We start from the raw sequence: 14952 nt of genomic DNA on the forward strand, positions 1-14952 counted from the left end.
GCAATTCATTTATAAGATTCATTTTGCCAGCATTATTCACCATAGTCACAGTATTTTTTTCTGTTTCAACAGTACAGTCTCTATACTTTGCTCTCTCAAGTGTGAAAAGAAAGGTAATATACCAAGCATGTACAAAGAAAGGGTGTTCTGTAGAGTCTCATTCTCAACTTACCTGAGTCGTTTTGCATTGGATATACAGTGAAACAGGTAGCAGTGGAATTTGAAGGTCACTAAGATACATGTTTTGTGTGCAAAACATGGTCATTTACATGGAGAAAGTGTTATTCACACAAACATTGAGAAAAAAATCCTTTTTCTAAAATATGAAGCTGACAATTGCCCAATATGTAACAAATGTATCTGCTGCCGATCAGCAGACTGCAAACTGTCTAAATATAAATAGTAAATATTCTAAGTGGCAAATGCTGTGCTATGGCTTCAAATTCCTGAAATGTTAAGTGGAAAATGAAAAACGTTCTACTTTGCTGAGTACTGTCTGTGTTATTTTGTGTTCATATTTTAACCAAAAAATAAACCTTTAAGACATTCATGATGTGCTGACATGTTATATGTTTAGTACATTTAGTCCTGGCAACTTCATAGCTAATTTATTAAATAACATGTGATTTATGACATTTATTTTATACTACGGTCTGCATTTGTTATACAGTACATTTAGATTATGTTTTGTAACAATATATCTGAAATAGATGTGAACCACAAAGACCTGACAGAGTCATAGAAATAAAAAATCATGCATGCAGGTTCCTGACACCTTTGAAAAGTCTTGTGACCTTATTCAAGCAAGGCATTCTGTTGTAATGTTTAGTTGAGATTACCACAACAAGCAAAATGTTCTTGGACTTGAAATCCTGTTTGCATTCCACACATAATTCATTTTCATTAATCATTCTAGATACAGTGATCAGCAAATACAGAAACAGATCTCACTACTCATATTCATGTAAATAACATAGAAACAACAAAGTTCATGTAGGCAGATTTACTTGCTGGCATGAGTTGAAAAAAGATACATTTTTTGTCAGGTTAAAAGTATTGCATTAAAAAAACCAATGGCAGGTAGGAGTGTGTGGCAACTATATAGTACTAGCAGTCTCTACTGAATGTAAGGGCTACTATATCACAGACCGTATGCTTGCCTATGTATAAAACCACGTCAAACAATATTCAAGCAAGCATGTTTAACTGCTGGGATATTTTATCTCTGAATGATTCAGTCCATCTGTAACCTGCACTTGAAATTCAAAACACGATTCATGCACAAACAGTTCTCAGTTCGGTACGAGAAGCTCTGTCACTACTAGCAGAAGGTGAGATAGTGAAACTGTGCTTAAGGTTTTATGGCATGTTTTACATATCTGTCAAGCTCTTCCCAAGTTGGGTTCTTTGAGAAATAAAAATAACTAAAATGGAACTTAGAATCCAAAAATAGAGCTTCAGGGCTTTTGAACGCTGCTTAAGCTCACAACTGTAATATAGTATGTACTAAACAGCTCATACAATTGTGTATATAGTGTACTCTAGCATCTGGGTATCTGTCATGCTTGGATGAACAGAATGAGTCCTCCTAAATCTCCATTAAAGGGTTAAACCTAGTTAAACCTACTGAAAGATTATCTATCTGGATGTGTATCAATGTTATCATTTACTTTTTTTTATATATACAAAAAATGCTTTGTTATTGTTGGCTATGAAGACCATTATGTTTCACTCCTCTGCATTTTAATATGACCAACCCAGATTAGTTGTTAAAATTTAACAGCTTACTATGCTTTTCATGGAGCTGAGCCATTAATATAAAGTCTGATGAAAGGAAAAAAAATTCAGAGAGAGCCTTGCACAGAAGAGAAACGCTTTGTGTTCTTGACAAAGTAGCTCTGTGTTTCTTAGCTTTAAGAAAAGGTACAGTACACTTTTATTACATTTTTCATTTTATTTACAGTTTTACATTAAATATTAAAATAATTCTGTTTTGTGTATTTGTTTTATATAACTCTTAAATATTACCCAGCATTTTGCTTCTTTATATGTCTTTTATCCTAGTCAAAAAATCTATGGTATGAATGTCTTTTGCAGCCAGATAAACTTTTATGTAGTAATATAATTAATAAAACACTGAAGAAACAGAAGATTCACCACATTCCTAAATTTATCTGCATTTTCTTAAGTTTACAGTAACTACTTTTTAATTGTATTGATTATATCTTTCCTCAGGTATGTAACTGAAATAATAAAGAGAGATAGTGTGTGAAATCCAATAATTTATCTGCTATACCAGCCTTCTCATAATGTATACATTTCCTAGAGCACTGTCTCCCTGTCTCAATGCACATCTGGCAGCTTGTTGTTGTTCCAGCATGTAACAGGTTCCACCAGAAGATCTGTTTCACGACAGAATAATCCTTCTGGCTAAGACATTTAATATGGGTAAGATAAGCTTCAGAAGAGGATGGCATGACGTTGTAGAGGATAACAGTGCTGCCTTGCAGACTTTCTGCTTTGGTTCTTGGATTCTCTATGGAATCTGTATGTCTTCGTAGTGTCCACAAGGGTTTTCTATATGATATGTTTGGCTCACTGCAGCGCCCTGACTATTGCTTTTCACCTACTAGGAAAACCCCTGACCCTTGGGTTCAAATGCTCTGCTTCCTCTCCTGGACCTGAGCTATTGCTTCAGGTCTGTAACCCAGGAAAAAAAATCTCTCTTCAAATCTTACTAGTAGAAAAGGCATACTACCTCCATGATATCCTCAAAGCCTCATGGGGGATTTTTTAATGCAGCCTAATAACTAACACATGTATTAATCTATGCATCTGCTATCCCTGCTGTAATTAGCTGTCTAGCAGTTCCATGCATGTAGTTTAATCTTATATACCTGGTGCAGTCTAACTGGTCTCTGCCAAAGGTAATCAATACTGCAAACTCTTCTGACCCCACCTCACCAGGGTGGACAACCACCATCTCATTAGTCCCCATTCACTTTATCCACCATCTGCATTACAAGCTAATCTGGGATTATCTGGGTCACAAAGTGCACCATGGAACTGGGTCTCCACTCTGCATTACTTAGGCCTCGTGGTCAGATTCTTCAGATTCACATGTTCTCAGCCACCACTTCATTGAAAAGAGTTATGGCTATTCTGATCCAAGTCTCTAACAGCCTCAGCTTTGTCTTTTGTTACCTGTTTCTTTACCATGTCATCAACTTCATGCCTATTCTACTGTGCCTCATTTTGGTTACTATTTCAGTTTCAGTGGCACCAACTCATCTCTTTTTACCAAGAAGTGATTTTTCTGATTTGTAAATGACCAGACATACCTAGTACTGACTATGTTGTATTCTTATTAGTTCCTGAGTCATCTTAAACAAGTGTATTGTCATTTTATTTACATCCATCCACAACTTGTTTGATCCTCTTTTTTTGTACATGGGTTCAGATTGTTACTGCAATTTTGGCAATCATCTAAAATCAATGTTTACTCCACTGGAAGGCTAGTCCTGCCATGGTAGTTCTTGAACACCACACATGCACACTCACAACTATGGTCAATTTAGAGTGTCCAGTCCACCTACTGCATGTCTTTGGAATGTAGGAGGAAACCAGAGCACTCAGAGGAAACCCAAGAAAATGCAGGGATGACACGCAGACTCTGCACAGAAGGCCCCCTGCCGAGACTCGAACGAGGGAAACCCTTGCTGTGAGGCAGAACTGCTATCCTCTTTGACACTGATTTCAGCCTCATGTATACATGTAAATATCTATTATCTGTTTTGCCATACTACTACTGGCATGTCTGGATCAACTGACCTGACTTGTCCCCCAAGCTCTGTGACCTTCCATATGACATCATTGTATGCCTGCAATCTCTTGCACATCATCAAAGAAAACTCTTCTTCACAATGTTGTTCACTTTTTCTTGGCCTGCAGTAAGAACCATCATTGAGAATGCAGTAGTACTGCAGTTTAATTACTACTGGACAAGACTGACCTCTGAGTGACTCCATTCTTCCGAACTAGTATGCTCTGTCAGTCTTAATGTTTATCCAAAGGAAAAAAACAGACTCTTCAAACATCAAAATAAATGTAATCTCTGCATAGATTTTTGGCAAAAACCCTTCCTCGGTGTATCCATACCATATAAAAACAATCAATCAGTTAAATACTGATTTTAAAGAAAGTCACAAGACACAACCCAATCACAACAAAGTATCAACCAGCACATTGTAAATTAAAGATACAATGTCATATACATATAATAAAAATGTCCTATCATCTCAAACACATTTGTTTATATTTCAATACAGGTTTAATACTATTTGCAGCATTAATTCCTGGTACATGATCTGCTTGCAGGCAGGTAATCCAACCATATTCACTTACTTCAAGTTTATTATTTATATAACCCCCCTTGCATTTTTATGAATTACCCCCACAGACCTCCCCAGCACCATGATTCCACTTTCCTTTTACTCCCTCAGGGAGACTAGTGAGCCTTAAATTCTCCCTGCTTTGTCTCTTCCTCTGTTCATCAGCTTTAGTTTGGATACGATCATTTTTTTCAGGTTGCCTCCATGTGTTGCCACGGACCTAGTGTTTAGATCCAAAGATACTCTTTATCTACATCATTTTCCCTTCACCTGCAGCACATCCTTGGGGCAGTGCTGAGACCATATTCAGCATTGTAAGCTCCTTCGTTATACTGGTAAGCATGCAATGCATCTTGTCCACTTTTAAGATTAAGTAGGGGTCATCAGTTTTAATGTCCAGCAGACTCTTGTCATCTCTATCTCCTACATGCTACCCTTTTTCAAATCTAGGTCTAGGACCCTCTATCCCTACACATCCCACATTTCTGTAGTCTCAGACAAAAGATCTCCTAGCTGACGCAGCCATCTTATTCATGAGGTCTGCACTGTGCCCCCTCCATATCCTGTGAGAATTTGTTATTTCACAATTATCCTTCACGACTAGCTTTGTGTACAGTTTATAATCTTTATTGCATAGCATTCCTTAAGCCTGAATGTACTTTTTAAGCATCAAGTCATTTAAACTTGGTTTCCTGCAAACAATCCCCAAGCTGTTGTTGTCAGTTATTCTCCCAAACTGATTGATAACAGGTTTAATTATCAAGAGTGCAGTGCTACAGATTAATGGCACTGTACTCTCAAAAGGCATAATGTTTTAATGTCAAACATGTATTTCTACTTAGTTATTTAAAACTGTGTTTACATAATTTGGCATGTGTTATACCAGCAAACATTTGTCTCCACTAAACTGCAATTGATCATATCTGGAAAGTGAACCTGGCTGCAGTTATAAAAAACAAGGCCAGAAATTGTCACTAGAGTAAAATCCATTGTAAAATATATTCTCTGCCAATCAGTTAAGACTTGCTGGGCTGGGCTGGGCTAAAGGGCTTGTTTTGAAATATAGACATAATGATTTCATCAATTTATATTTTTGTCAGTGTTAAACAGTATCCAAGTGAACGAATGTGGGAGTCAAATTAAATACACCTAGGAAATAACAAGCTGGCAAACTGGCAAACTGGAAATATCTTTATACTCTTACAGTTTTAACTACAATTATTATTTTGTTCATTAAAAGTATGATATAAATTTGTGTTTGTGTTCAAACTGCTAAGTAGTTCTCATGTATATTTTAGTCTTTCCACCACTTGAAGCCACAAATATAAGTACATCTGGTATAACTAAAACAGTACTGCTGCCAATAAGGATACATATACATTTGTATTGTGGAGTATAAAGTGTAAGCATACTTGAAATGGACAGGTATATTTAAGGTATATTGCGCATCATAACACACACACTAATCAAAACACACAGCAGTTCCTACAACAAAAACTGTATTCTGTTTTATGACTTAGAGAACTACCATTGCTTCTCCACTTTTGTGTGGGAAATGCAGCATTCTAATCTGTCAGAATGGAGCTGCCTGGGACAGTATCCCAGATAACAAAATAGAGCAAGCAAGGAAGAAAATGTGTTGCCGGGCGAAGCGGTTTAATTGGAAATGTTGAATACACAAGGAAACTATAAATAGTATGTTGGTGGATGTGTATGTACACATATACAGTACATGCACACCATAGACTCGCATGTACACACACACACACACACACGCACGCACGCATGCACGCACACACACACACACACACACATGCGTGCACATGCATATGTACAAAATCTCCATGTAAATGTAATGAAAATTGCTTAGTTGATTTACAAGATGAGGTAAAGTTCAGATGCATAATCAGATCAGGCTGGAATTAAACAGTAGCAAAGGTTAACAAGGCTGAAATTGTGAATTCATAATCATAGTAAATTCTATAGATGCAGATGTAGGATAATAAACTGAAAACGGAGTTCAGAAAAACTTTATTTTTTATGTTTTCATTCTTTCTGGACTTTGCTACATTTGTTTTGTATACACTAATATAAATGCAAAAGGAAAACATGAACAAACCCTTGCTAGTTTTTTTTAATGCACTGCCTTTTTGATTAAATTTTTTTTTCTCTTTTATATGCAGCAATATTCCTTACTCTTTCCATGGTACTAAAACAGCCTATTACTCAGTGGAAAATGCAATATAAAATAAAGAGAGGCTGCAGTGACTTCTGCTGCTTGTACTGCATGCCCTACAGAAATTAAAAGTTTTACATGTATTGATAAGGAAAGAAAATCAAATCTTTTTCAATCTGCCATCAAGTAATTGAAGAGCATATATCATCATACCAGCTAAAACAGCATAACTCTTTAATCGAAAATGATGTTTCAGCTGTAAGACTGTAAAACAATAAATCAGTACATCACTCTGTAAGGAATTGTGCATCATGACCAGAAAACCTATGTGCATCGTGTGTGTGTGTGTGTGTGTGTGTGTGTGTGTGTGTGTGTGTGTGTGTGTGTGTGTGTGTGTGCGCGTGTGTGCTCGTGTGTGCGTGTGTGTGCGTGTGTGTGCGTGTGTGTGCGTGTGTGTGTGTGGTATTTAGATACAGGGAGAGATGGATAGATAGACAAATGGATAAACAGTTTATGCTCTCATATTATCTACATTCAGTGAGCACATTACATGCTTTACTCTCCTTTGCCCATAAACTTAGTAAAAACATATGAAACTCAAGCAACTTTGATTCATTCATTCATTTTTGCAGTATCAGCTTTATCCTGTGTAGAGTTGCATGGAAAAAGAATCTACATTGCCAAACAGCAGGTACAAGGCATGACAGACAATTGGGCCGATACTTAGCTCAAGTGACCCATGTACAAGTAGCAGCTGAAATGCTTCACAGTGTAATTTGATTGTGAGGATGAGGGAGTTGTCACCCAAGCCTCTGACAACAGCCCATGTTTGCTCATGTGGGGAAGCATATATGCAAAGGCTGAGTAAAAATAGATAGCCATTGTGGTGATGTGAGTGCTCATGTCACCATGGGGGGAGGGTGTTTATGTTCATGAATAAAATAATGCTGTCATTGCTAGGATGCCAGCAAGAACACAAAGCATCCTCATGGATTTTGGGTGACAGATCCTTAGACTCGTGATGGTTAGAAGGCACAGGATAGACATATCCTCTGGTTTGACTGTGTGTTACTCTTCATGGCACTTTACCACCATATGCTTTAAAATTATTTATATAAAGCGATATGGCTTTTGGATGTTTGTTTATATGATGTCACAGTAAACAAATAACTCAGTTTTATTTGCTATTTATTGTCTGTGTTGCAGAAGTGTGTAAATTTGACTACCCACCTATGAATATAATGCAGAGCAGTGTTGAGTTCTGTTTAGCGTAATGCATGGTATTTTCATTCCAGTCGCACTTGCAATTCATAACCAGCTCTTATAGTGACCAATGAGCAGCCATTCCTTAGAGTTTACAAGGCAAGGGGGAGGGAACAGAAGGATATTGACAGGCATTTTTTTCCATATCACACATGTAGGCACACAGAACTACAAGCAGCTTAAACCCTAGCAATTTCCTTAGTAGTGTGCCCTGAGAAAATCTACTGGGACACACTGAGAGCATCCAAATGGCACACAGAAGGCACCCCAGGCATAAAACAAACAAGAGAACCTTTTCCTCTGAGGTAACAATGCTATCCACTGTGCTGCATATGCATGGTGTACTTCTAATATAATCCCTTTTAAGTAACCAAATTGCATAGTACTGTTAGGAGAGTAGGACATCTTTTTTGTAAGAGGATAAGGTGTAAGCATTCTCATAGTATGTTCCATACATAGTTAGGTTTCCCAGGTTTCTCTACCCCCATCTCGGCCCTCTGATACCGTTTATCACCTAACTGCCTGCCATTGACAGTTCAACACCTCTCCTGATCATAGTGTTCCAAAGATATAGCCAGCAGTCTGATGACATGACTGCAGAGTCTGTCATTAACTTCTAGCCCAGAGTACTGCAGACAGACTGTTAATAGCACTGAACTCCAAAAACAGTTCACTACTTGGGTTCAGACTAATGAGGCCGTGCTTCCCTGTCATACCTATCTTATTTCTATCATTCCTTTTTTATTTCTCCAAGTCTTTTCAGTTTCTAATACCATGACAAGAATGGACCCCATTCCTAAGTCAAAGTACGATTAAAGTTCATGAAATTAGCATTGTTTCACTCTTTGATGTCAGCCAAAAGTGCTCTTCGCAGCACCCGCAATGTGCCCAGTAATGACTCCTTCTGCAGTTCATGTGGAGTTGCATGTATTGGTAGCATGCCTAAATAAGATTTTAGACTCTTTTTAATAAGACACACTGCTCCTACTACTATTGGAACTGTCTGGGTATCTTTTTTCCACATTGCTCTCTTTTCTGCCTGCAGATCCTGGTATTTTATGAATTTGTGTCTATCTGTACACAAGACACTGTAGTCACTGGGTGTGGCGATTTCAGTGATCAATGCTACTCTTGTCTTCTTTTCTTGGCCCACTATATCTGGTTTTCTAGCATCTGTCTTTTGAACTGTTGGTAATGGGTGGTCCCATGTGATGTAGGCTTCATCATTTTCTATGATGCTCTGTGGCTCATGTTTCCAGTGCTTTTCAGCCACTTCAAAACTATAATGTTTGCACAATTCCCAGTGCAACAGTCTTGCCACATTATTATGCCTTTCAGTATACAGTCATTCTGCCATTAGTATGTCACAACCAGCAACAAGGTGTGCGACTGTTTCCAGTTCGATTTTACAAAACCTACATTTGTCTGTTTCTTCCACATATTCAATGGACTTTGTAAACCAGCAGGTATGTAGCCCACTGTCTTGAACTGCCAATATTAACCTTTCGTCTCTTGGTTTGAATTTACCTCGCCTTAACCATTCCTGCATTTGCTCCTGATCAAAATGAGGTTCTTCCAGAAGTTTTATATACTTGCAACTATATATATGCATTTTCCACATTTCTTGCCTTTTCATCTGATCGTTCACCTTATATTCTTTCTTTTGTTTTTTGACACATTCAGTTGCTGCCTGATTTTTATCTACTTCTGGTTTGATTTCCATTCCTGCTTGATGGCAACATGCTTCTGCTAGATTAAGCAGGGAAGTCATCTTAGATTTATTCTCCTCATGTTTCAAAACTTTCACTATGTTTGGGTCTCATGAGGTCAGCAGATATGTATGGATTCTCACGACTGCAGATCTGTACATGTAATCAAATTCAAGGAGGCCCATCCCTCCTTCAGAATGGGGAATATATAATCTTGGTATGCACTGATTTTATAGATCATTTGATGAGCATGAAGCACCCTTCTTCTTTTAATATCTAATCTACCCAACACATTTTGGGGCCAATCAGTCACTCTAAAACTGTAAGTTAGGACAGGAAGAGCAAATTGGTTTATTGCTTGGGTTTTGGTTCTAGATGTCAATGCTGTTTTCAAGATTAATTTAAATTTTAAAATATTCCTTACTGAATTTTATTCACATTTGTTCATGTTTTATTGCTGATCCTTTATCAATTCCCAAGTATTTATACACCTCCTCTTGCTCAAGTTCTTTTATATCACATTCTTGTCCCAAACTGATGTTTTCCTGGTGCTGCAACTTTCCTGCTTTAAAGGTTGTTTTTGCACATTTATCAAGGCCAAATGACATTCTAATATCATCTGAAAAAGTTTTGACAACCTGCAGCTGTGATTTCAGTTCCTCATCTGATGAGCTATACAGTTTGAAATCATCAACAAACAGAAGATAAGAAATCTTTAGCCAAATTGTAGCCATGGCCTAAGCTGTTAAGTTAACAGCTTAATGGGTTAAGGGGAAGGCAGAACAGCAACGGTGACAGAGAGTCACCATGGAATATCCCCCTTTGAATTTTTATCCCTGGGATATTAATTTGTCCTTTATCATAGCTTAATTGCAAAGTGGTCTGCCACTATTTCATTGTTACTGTAATGTAGTCTTATCAGTGTAGGGTGTATCTTATACATTTTTAAGCAATCTTTTATCCATGGATATGGGATATGTTTTGTAGTCAATCCATGCCATACTTAGATTCTTCCCCTTTTTGCAATTCTCCACTATGACTTTATTTAACAACAAATGATCCTTTGTTCCATATGACTTTCTTTTATTGCCCTTTTGTTCTACTGCCATAATTGAGTTTTTTTCGAAATTACTATAAACTCTGTCAGCGTCAATTCCCGTGTATAGTTTATATGTCGTCAGAAAGCAAGTTATTGGTCTATAATTTTTGGGGTAGCCTGCAGGTTCACTCTTAAGTAGGAGCATTGTTTTACCTGTTGTTAGCCAGACTGGTGTCTGTTCAGGGTGCACATATAAATAGTTCTTACTTATGGCTAAATCCTCGTGCAAATATGTTAATACTTTTAACCAAAAGTTAGGTACTACATCTGGGCCTGGGGTTTTCCAGTTAGAGGTTTGTCTTGACATTGTTTTAATCTCTTTGGCTGTTACTTCATCCCATTTCATATCCTGTACCTTTAAACTTCTTATTCTTTCTTTTACTTCTTCTATCCATTTAGCCTCTTAGTTGTGTTCCTCAGGATCTTCATAGATACTTCTCCAAAATGCATCAATTTCTTCTTTTTTTTTTTCACGGTCTTTCAATTCCTTTTACCTTGTTTCCCAGTTCTCTATAAAACTTTTTTGGGTCATCACTAAATTGATTAATTTGTACTTTTCCTTTATATTTATCTGTGTATCTTCTAAGTTTTTCCACCAGTGCTGAAAGTTTTAATTTATTATTTGTGATATTGCATGATAGATCCTGGTCTGTTCTAATACTGTGTATGGTTTTTAGCACATCTATTTTTCTTAGTATTTTTGTTGATCTATTCCCTCTTCTATAGTCTTCTAACAGTGACACTTGTCTTAATTGCTTTATATTTTTCTCTGTTTGATACTTCCATGATGGTATTTGATTTCTCCCCTTCCTTTACCTCACTACCCTTTTGCTCTTGTGGTAGAACTTTATCAGTTATTAATTTAGCTGCACAGTAACATATCCTGTTTATTTCTCTATGGACAGTCCTAATTACTGTGTTCATTTGTTTTATCAGACTTCTGACTTTTGGGATTTTATTGACCTTCTGCAGTCTATTTCTTTCATTGACTTTAATATATCTATCTATGTCCATTAAATCAAGTAACTCTTCCCTTAGTTCATTTTCTTCCAGACTGAGGGCACACCCTTTGTTTTCCACTTCCTGCGGGCATTCTATAGAAAGTTCTATAGTATCTTCCTGTGGCACCTTATCTTCAGTTTTATTCTGTGCTATCCGTTGCTTTGTCACATGGGAACTCACTGGCCTATCACTCCTCAACATTGACTGCATCAGAGTTTCCAGAGTCTCCTGTTCCTTCCCTTGCTTAAGTGAGCATTTATACTGGCTTCCTGTGGAAGGCTCCAAAATATCTTGATATGGCACCTGACCAATTGCTTCCTGTTCCACTATTTCCCCTTTATATAGATTCATAGATTAGTACTAAGCTAACTGCCCTTGCAAGCCATTTTAAGCCTAGCCAATTATCCCTTGTGAGACTCAAACCCTGCACCTTGTGTTTGTAAGGCAAACACCTTAACCATTAGGCCACCCTCCCAACAATATCCATTGCTCTATCCTGTCGTGGTGCTTTCCACATTAGATTTTCTACACTGAATCCTTCACTTTGCAGGTGCTCCATAACCTCAATTTCTATTTCTTTAACTTCTTCATTACAGATCTTCTTTTCTGCTTTTCCTCTTTGTCTTCTTATTTTTTGTACTGTAAAGTTTTCCATGTCCGGATTCCTTTGCCTGTATTTCTCTTCAGATATCTTTGGTGCTGCTCTTTTTGAATTGATTAGTTTTGCTTTCTCCTTTGCATAAATATTACACCATATTAAATCTCTTTTTTCTTTCCCATGTCCATGTGTCTTCTTCAGATGTCTCCTGATCTTCCTGCTTCTCCTTACTTTGGGGACTCATTCCATCATGTTGTGATGCAGTCTGTATTAGACTTTCTACATTAAATCATTCACTTCGCAGACACTCCATAACTTCAACTTCTATTTCCTTAACTTCTACTTTACTAATCTTCTTTTCTGCATTCCATCTTTGTGATATTATTTTTTTTATTGTGAAATTTTCCATATCTGGATGCCTTTGCCTGTATTTCTCTTTGAATATCTTTGTGACTGCTTTCTCTATATTAGTTGACTTGGCTTTCTCATTTGCATAAATATTGCACCATATCAAATCTCTCTTTCTTTCCTGTGTCCATATATGTTTTTTATACTTTTCAAAAATGTCTAGGTTTTGTTGTTTACATTTTTGCACTTCCTCAGATGCTTCTTTTTCCAAACAGATCAAGGTTTCTTGATCTATATACTGTCTTTCAAAAATCTGTTGTATTAATGAACACAAATTTTTATTTGAAGCTTCTGACAGTTTTTCCTGTGAAAGTATTTTTCTTTCCTCTAATATATCTCTTAATCTCTTTGCGTTTCCTCTGTCTGGTAATTCTGGGCTTTTTGCATAATAGTAACAATACATAATTTCTTTCTTATCCTCAATAGTCCACTCTGTCGTCTTTATGGCTATTCTTTGGCCTGTCAGTTTTGGTGATTTTTGTAGACTGATACTTCTTTCTACAAAGTGGGGGGGGGCATCCTCCCCTTAGGCCTGCCCTGGCCCCATTGTAGGAATGTTTCTAGATTTTGAGGATTCTACACTGTCACTTTTTTCTAGTCCTGGCACCAGTGCACCTATCAGGATTGGGCACTTTTTTTATCCTGGGACTTGTGCACCCAGCTATCTTTTTTGTTTTTGACTTACTTCTGTCCATGATATATGCTATATAAATACAGTCTATATCAGTGTCACCTTGATGAGATTTTGTGAAAAACAGGGTCCACTTCTCGAAGGTACTCACCAAGACTTGAGGATGAATTCACTTTCAGCACTGCTACTCTCCTTTGCTTGCTGCCTTTTCATCTCTCCATTAGGACCCCACTAACTATCATTCCCCATGTGAGCAATGCAGTGTCCTTGTAGAGCTACAGTAATAGGTGGCACCTTACTGAGCACTGCACCCACAGTCTTGGAGAAGGTTTAAGTAGTCCAGATAGCTGTCTGCTGCCTGTGAACAAAAGGCAATGTTTTCCTTTCTGTATCTCACAGTTATATTAAGGTTATCCTCTCATTTACTGGCACAGACTACAGTAAACTGTCAGTTAACCAGAACTGTAACTCATCAACTGGCACACTGAAGCAACCAGCAAAAAATAATCAAAGAAATACAGTACAATTTTCATGTGTTGCACCCCCCCCCCACAGAAACATAACTTACGGTTTTAGAGTTTTAAAAAGGAAGATAGGAATAAATCCCCTCTCTCCCCAACCTGAGAACAAGTCAAACAAAACAAATCGTATAGGGTACAGTATTAGTCAGGCCTATTTTTAATATTAACTCTCAAGCAACCAGAAACTACAGTTATCCAGCATCTAGCAATCCCTTTGGGTGCCGGTTAACCGACAGTTTACTGTACAGATATATATGTACGGCACCCAGATGGGGACTTGTGAGGATACCTATAGCAGCCTGGGACCTCTTGTGAGGACCACCTTTAGATAAGAAGTGGGACCAGTCTGCTCAAGAAGTTGGATTACAGACCCATGATGTGTATGTTTTTAGAGGGAAGACCCAGTAAGTCTCATCCTTTTTCTAACTGCTGCATGAGCTCCATCTCCTTCCTCTGCAGTGAGATAGCATTCCATGCCCCATGAGACATTTTCCATTGCCAGGATCTAGTACATCCCACTGTTAACTGCTACTTGAATGTCATCATAGCCAACTCACACCCTTTGCTTGCATGTGGTGAGGCCACACAACTCCATGTATCTTTTTCTGACTCAGCTTGGCCAGGCTGCCTGGCTCACCTTATCACCAGATGCCCTCTTGCAACCACCAACCACAGCCTAGCTTCAAAGGTATCTTCTAGTTTTCGAATCGTGAGTGAGAATGTCTGAATCTTTGATTGAACCATCACAGTGAATCTTTTAAATGACTGTTTGTCTGGCCTCCCCTCTGAAACAAGGCCGTCAAGGGTGACCCTGCCAGAAATGTAAAGCTGGAGACAACATAGGTCTAAGCATCACAGGGGCACAAAATGTTAAAATCATGCTTGCTTAATCACCGGTTCATTAAACTGCATTCTTCTATAGCTAGTGGTTTCTTCCGTCTCGCTAATGAAAACAAATGCATGTACATATTGTTTGTATTGTGATGGCTGTTATGTTTGTACATTTGATGTGGCTGAACATATGCTGACCTGTTATGCAGTCACTCAAAATAAACCATATCCATTTGTAAGGTCAAAGTACTGTGGTGCAGATAAAAAAAATGCACTGACATAATGTAAGCATCCTGCAGTAGGCATTTCTGGTATGTAAATTT

General features: G+C 37.7%; 1 protein-coding gene across 3 annotated transcripts in view; it reads left to right on the forward strand.

The window, feature by feature from the left end:
• Positions 1-14952, forward strand: part of LOC122793216 (prostaglandin reductase 1-like) — a 401739-nt gene that overhangs the window by 170118 nt on the left and 216669 nt on the right. The window contains exon 1 of one of the 3 annotated variants that reach the window (XM_044061053.1): positions 1845-1923. The exons of the other annotated variants lie outside the window; for them this stretch is intronic. The gene's annotated coding sequence lies outside the window, so the exon portion shown is untranslated. Of the gene's footprint in view, positions 1-1844; positions 1924-14952 lie in introns of those variants that run through there. 3 annotated transcript variants of the gene reach the window in all.

The sequence above is a fragment of the Protopterus annectens genome, chromosome 2.part0 (assembly GCF_019279795.1).
Source record: "Protopterus annectens isolate FY-2018-M chromosome 2.part0, PAN1.0, whole genome shotgun sequence".
Taxonomy (NCBI): domain Eukaryota; kingdom Metazoa; phylum Chordata; order Ceratodontiformes; family Protopteridae; genus Protopterus; species Protopterus annectens.